Source organism: Leptonychotes weddellii, unplaced genomic scaffold (genome assembly GCF_054177405.1).
Source record: "Leptonychotes weddellii isolate Sample4059 unplaced genomic scaffold, ASM5417740v2 HiC_scaffold_7382, whole genome shotgun sequence".
NCBI lineage: Eukaryota > Metazoa > Chordata > Mammalia > Carnivora > Phocidae > Leptonychotes > Leptonychotes weddellii.
Window position 1 is genome coordinate 1 of NW_028043692.1, and position 6547 is coordinate 6547.

The 6547-nt window shown below is 38.3% G+C and overlaps 1 pseudogene; it reads right to left on the reverse strand.

The window, feature by feature from the left end:
• Positions 1 to 255: 255 nt before the first annotated feature.
• Positions 256 to 2517, reverse strand: LOC145719820 (olfactory receptor 2H1-like; annotated as a pseudogene).
• Between the last annotated feature and the right edge of the window lie 4030 nt (positions 2518 to 6547).

Genomic DNA, 6547 nt, shown 5'->3' on the forward strand with positions numbered 1-6547 from the left:
ACTCCAGGCTCATGACCTGAGCCGAAGGCAGTCGCTTAACTGACTGAGCCACCCAGACGCCCGAGAAACACAATTCTAATGATCACACAAAGCCTGTTCATAAATGTTCATAGCAGCTTTATTCTGATAGCCTGTCCTGGAGACAGCTCAGAATCTTTCAATGGGTGAATTAGATGGTCTGAAGAATCAATACCCTGGAATACTATTTGGCAATAAAAAGGAAAAAAAAAAAAAACCTATTGATACACACAACAACCTGGATGAGTTTCCAGAGAATTATGCTGAACGAGAAATGCCAATCCCGAAAATGTCAATCCCGAAAGCCTACTTTCTATGTAGTTCTATTTGTATAAAATTCTTGAATTGGTCAAAATGTAGAAACACAGGATAGATGGATTGATGCCAAGATTTAAGCTGTGATGCGGCTGGGAGAGAAGCAGGTGTGACTGTCAAAGGCAATGGGAAGGATGCTGTGTGTGGGGAAATACTTTGTATCTTCTGTGTATCAATGTCAGTATGCTTGCTGTTATATTGTAGTACAGTTTTGCAAGATGTTACCATTGGTGGACACTGGGTAATGGGTCTATGGGATATCTATTAATTCTTACAGCTGCACATGCATCTACAATTACCTCAAAATACAATGTTTCATTTAAAATAAATCCAGTGTAGCAGGCACGGTGAGAATGCCTTTATAGCCATAAGATTGTAACGCTTTTGAGATTACTGTTTTCTTTAGGGTATTGCAAGAATGAGCACTCCTGTACTTGCTTCTTGTCATTATTCTGGTCAGACATGGAGCTCTTGCTCAACAGAAAGTGATGTGTGGGAATTACACTGAGAGTAATCCATAAGATGACCATGATGGTGCCTTCCTCTTGATTAGATTCGTATTCTGGGTTGCTTTCGTAGTGTCAAGAGTTATGAGAAGTGTCAGCTGTGAAGCCTATGGCTTACAGCTCTGGACCCACACTCATATCACTCAGCTTCATGGTGAGGCTGGTGCTGGGAGTGTGCATGCCATATTTCTGCTTCGCTTGATCATTTCTCATTAGGCCTCATGCAAAGGGGGTGATAGAGGCAAGTGGGCTGCTTGTGGGCTGGTGTTGGGAAGGAGATGTGCTCTTGCTTGGTTTCTTTCCTGTTCATTTAATCTCTAAGGGCATTATGTTAGGTAAAAGCAGTTGAATGAAGATGCTCCACTGAGTGGTGAGCAAAAGCAGTGTTTCTTCAATGACATCAGCCCAGCCAGCAATGCTTCTGACTCAGAAGTAGGAGGTCCAGAAACGTATGCTCCCCGGGGCCTCTTCTCTGGGCCACCAGTTTTAAAAATTCCTGTTCTTTCTTTGTGTCCCCCTAGTGCTAGGGGGTGCTTCTTTTTGCCTTTTCCTTCCTCCAATATCTAGTTAATAATTCCTTGTAATAAATGCCCTCTTTTTGTTTTTATAATGGAAGTGGTGTCTACTTCCTGATGGTAGCCTGACAAGGACAATGTTACTCCTACATTTTTGTTTAAGGATAACAGTTTCAGGTGCATCAAATTTACCTTTCATTGGTCCACTGTCTGTGCAAAGCGGGCTAACGTCCCCTCCACTAGAGGTGATAGTTGAGTCCTCATGCGTGAGATACCACACGTCTGAGCAAATGAACTGGACAAATGCTGACCTGAGCCTCTCCTTCACTCTTCACTGGCCATTCTGTCTTTCCGTAAGAGCCTCTTGAAAGCCCCCTTTACGTCCTTGTTCCTCAAAGTGTAGATGAGGGGGTTGAGAGTGGGGGTCACCACAGTGTAGAAAAGAGTTAGGAACTTGCCTCCCTTCTGGGAGAAGTGACTCCGGGGTCGGATGTAAACGGCAGTGAACTGCAGTAGAAGAGAAAGACGACCACCAGGTGGGAAGGGCAGGTGCGGAAGGCCTTGCTCCTGCCCTCCCGGGATGGGATGGCCAGCACCGTCTGGGCTATGTGGCCGTAGGAGACAAGGATGAGCAGGAGCGGCCCCAGCAGGAAGACGGCACCAATCACTGAGATCTGGAGCTCGATCTGTGCGTCTCCGCAGGCCAGGCGGATCAGCGCAGGGACCTCACCAAGTCGTCAACCCGGTGGTGACGGCAAAAGGGGAGTTTCATGGTGGTGGCAGACTGCAGCAAGGCGCCGAAAATCCCACTGGCCCAGACCAGGAACGCCAGCTTGTGACACAGGGGCGCGTGCACGATTCCCGCGTGGTGCAGGGGTGAGTACCCGGCCACGCAGCGATGGAAGGCCATGACCAGCAGCGGCACACACTCTGCAGCTCCCAGTCCCAGGAAGAGGTAGAGCTGGACTGACATCCCAGGTAGCTGATGGTCTCGACCGAAATTGACCAGCATCTGGGGGATCCAGCTGGTGGTGAAGCAGAGGTCCGGGATGGAGAGGTGGGTGAGGAAGTAGTACGTGGGGGTGTGCAGGTGGGGGTCTAGGTGAGACAGGAGTATGATGGTGGTGTTGCCCAAAGACAGACGCAGTCACAAATAGGGTCATTTCTAGCCTGGGGTTACGCGAGAAGCCCAAGAAGATGAAGCCATTGCCATATCTATCCAGCGCCCACCTGCAACTGCAAGGAGCAACACATCAATTAGAATATCACCTCCAAGACGTAGAGAAAAGTGATTTTTGATTTTAGAAGATTGCCCTTTCTTTGTTAATAGTTTCTCTAAACTTTTACTGGCTTTTCTTTTATCTCAGTCCCTTTTGGACATTTTCATCTGTGAATTTCTTCAAACTTGGATGGCTTTGGCAAACTCCTAGAACATGACACTGTGGTGTACTATTATTTAAAACTAACCCTTCCCACTATGACAACTTATGCCAACAAACTGGATAACTAGATAAAATGGAGAAAAACTTTAGAAACATACAAACTACCAAAACTGAATCAGGAAGACATAGAAAATCTGAATAGATCAATTACTATTATAGAGAGTGAATCAGTAATAAAAAAATCTCCCAAAAATGAAAAACCTAGGACTAGATGCCTTCACTGGTGAATTTTACCAAACATTTGTAAAAGAAATAACACCAAAACCTTCTCAAACTTTTCCAAAAAAATCAGAGGAAAGAAAACTCCCAAATTCATTTAACAAGGGCAGCATTACCTTAATACAAACTCCAGATAAAGACACCACCAGAAAAGAGAACAACAGACCAATACCCTCACGAATATAGATGCAAATATTCTCAGTAAAATGTTAGCACGCTGAATTCAGTAGCACATTAAAAGGATCATGTCCCACAATCAGCAGAACTTATCCCTGGTTTAATATATGCAAATCAATCAATGTGATCCATCACATTAATACAATGAAAGACAAAATTATACAATCATTTCACTACAAGTGGAAAAAATATTTGACAAAATTCAATATTGTAAATAGAATCATTCTTTTTCCAGATAATTCATCATTAGTGTATAGAAATATTACTGATTTCTGTTTGTTAACTTTGTGCCCTGAAACGTTACTGAATTTGTTAGGTTTTTGGTGGAGTTTTTATGATTTTCTTTACATAAAGTCATGTCATCTGCAAATAAGAACATTTTACTTCTTCCTTTCCAATTCTGATGGCTTTTGTTTCTTTTTCTTGCCTGATTATTTCAACCTATGTCAAGGATTTTTTTCCCCCATTTTTTCCTTTTAGGAGTTTTATTGTTTCAGATCTTACATTGAAGTTTTTAAACTATTTTGGGTTAACTTTTGTCAGTGATATAAGACAGGAGTCTAATTTCATTCTATTACATGTGAATATCCAATCTTGACAGCGTGATTTCTTGAAGAAACTGTTTTTTTGTGTGTTAGTTCTGGGGCTCGCTCATCAAATATTAGTTGACTATATATGCATGGTTTTATTTCTGGGTTCTCTATTCCATTCTTTTGATGTAGTTACCTGTTTTTATGTTAGTACCACACTGTTTTGATTACCATGACTTTATAGTATAGCTTCAAATTAGGAAGTGTAATGTCTCTTGTTTTATTCTTCTTCATAATTGCTTTGGCAATTCAGGGTCATTCGTGGTTCCAAATAAATTCTAAAATTGATGTTTCTACTTCTGTAAAAATGCCATTGAATTCTTACAGGACTGCATTGAATCTATACATGGCTTTTTGGTAGTATTGACATTACAAGAATATTAGTCCTTCTAATTCACAAACACAAGATACCTTTCTATTTATTTGTGTCCTACACTATTTCTTTCACCAATGTGTTATAATTTTTAGAGTGGAGATCTTTCACCTCCTTTGTTAAGTGTTTTCTTAAGTATTTTACTGTTTTGATGACATTGCCTGATTAATCTGGCTAGAATTTTCAGTACTATGTTGAATAAATGCAGTGAGAGAGTACACTCTTTTCTTATTGTTGATCTTAGAGAAAAGCTCTCAACTCAACCTTTCAAAATTGAGTACAGTATTAGCTGTGGGCTTGTCATAGATAGCCTTTATTACTTCAAGCCACATTCCTTCTATACTTAATTTGTCAAGAGTATTTTTTTGAATAGGTTGGCAATGTTTTTTTGAATATGACACATAAAGCACAAGCAACATAATAAAAAATAAGCAAACACACATCAAACTAAAAAGCTTCTGCACAGCAAAAGAAATAATCAACAGAATGAAAAGGCAACTTATGGAATAGGAGAAAATATTTGCAAATCTTGTATCTGATAAGGGATAAATTTCCAGAATATATACAGAACTCATACAACACAACACAACACACACACACACTTAACTAAAAGATGAGCAAAGGACCTGAACAGAATTTTTTCCAACAAAGATATACAAAAGGCCAACAGGTACATGAAAAGATGTTCAACCTCACTAGTTGTTAGAGAAACACAAATCAAAACCACAATAAAATATTACCTCATGATTGTTGAAATAATCATTATGAAAAAGACAAGGGATAATAAATACTAGTGTGGATGTGAAGAAAAGGAATCCTTGTTTACTGTTGGTGAGATTGTAAATTGGTATAGCCACTATGGAAAACTGTATAGGATCTTGAAAAAATTAAAAATATCCCTACTATATGATGCAGTAATTCCACTCCTGGGAATCTGTCCAAAGCAAATGAAACAATAACTAGAAGATACTTGCACCCACATGTTCATACTAGCACTATATACAATAGCCAAGATACAGAAACAACCTAAGTGTCCATTGACAGATGACTGGGTAAAGAATTTGTTATATAGGCCATAATTAGATATAAGAAAATTGTAACTAAAAAGATGTGGAATATGATGCATATACATAAAATATGGAGGGAGTAAAAAAAAAGAAAGAATTTTTTAAAAATGTGTTTGAACTTAAATGATCATCAACTTAATATAGACTGCTATATACTTAAGATGTTATATATGAACCTCATGGTAACCACAAACCCCAAACTCATGCTAAATAGATAAAAATGAAGGGAAAGAGCCAAATATAACACTTCAGAAACTCATCAGTTATAGTGAAAAAGAGCAGGAGAAGAAAGGAAGAGAGAAAAACTACAAGACAATGAGAAATCAATGAACAAAATGGCAATACATACATACCTATCAATAATTACTTTAGATATAAATGACCTAAATGCTCCAATCAAAAGACATAGGGTGGTAGAATGAATTAAAAAAAAAATCTGTATGCTGCCTGCAAGAGACTCATCTTAGACCTAAAGACACGTATAGACTAAAAGTCAAGAGATGGAAAGATATTTACCATGCAAATGGAAGCAAGACAACAGCAACAACAACAAATGGGATAGTGATGCTTATATCAGGCAAAATAGACTTTAAAACAAAGTCTGTGACAATAGACAAAGAAAGGCATTACATAATGATAAAGGGATCAATCCAACAAGAGGGTATAACAATTGTAAATATCTATGCACCCAACAAAGGAGCACCTAAATACATAAAGCAAATATTAATGGAAATAAAGAGAGAAATTGATGGTAATACAATTATATTAGGGACTTTAACATACCCCTTTCATCAATAGATAGATCATCAATGCAGAAAATCAATAAGGAAATAACATCTTTGAATAATATATTAGATCAGATGGACATAACAGATACATAGAAAACATTCCATCAAACAAAACAAAACACACATCCTTTTCAAGTACACATAGAACATGCTCCAGAATACATCACATATTAGGCCATAAAACAAGCCTCAATAAATTAAAAAATACTGAAATCATACCATGCATCTTTTCCAACCACAACAGTATGAAACTAGAAATAAATCACAAGGAAAAAAAAACTGGAGAAAAGCAAAAACATGTGGAGGCTAAACAACAAGTTACTAAACAACCAATGTGTCAACACACCAATCAAAGAAGAAATTTAAAAAATACATACAGACAAATGAAAATAAAAACACAATGGCCCAAACTCTTCAGAACACAGGGAAAGCAGTTCTATGAAGGAAATATATAGTGGTGTAGGCCTACCTCAAGAAACAAGAAAAAGCTCAAATAAACAATCTCAAACCTCATAGATAAAGGAACTGGAAAAAGAA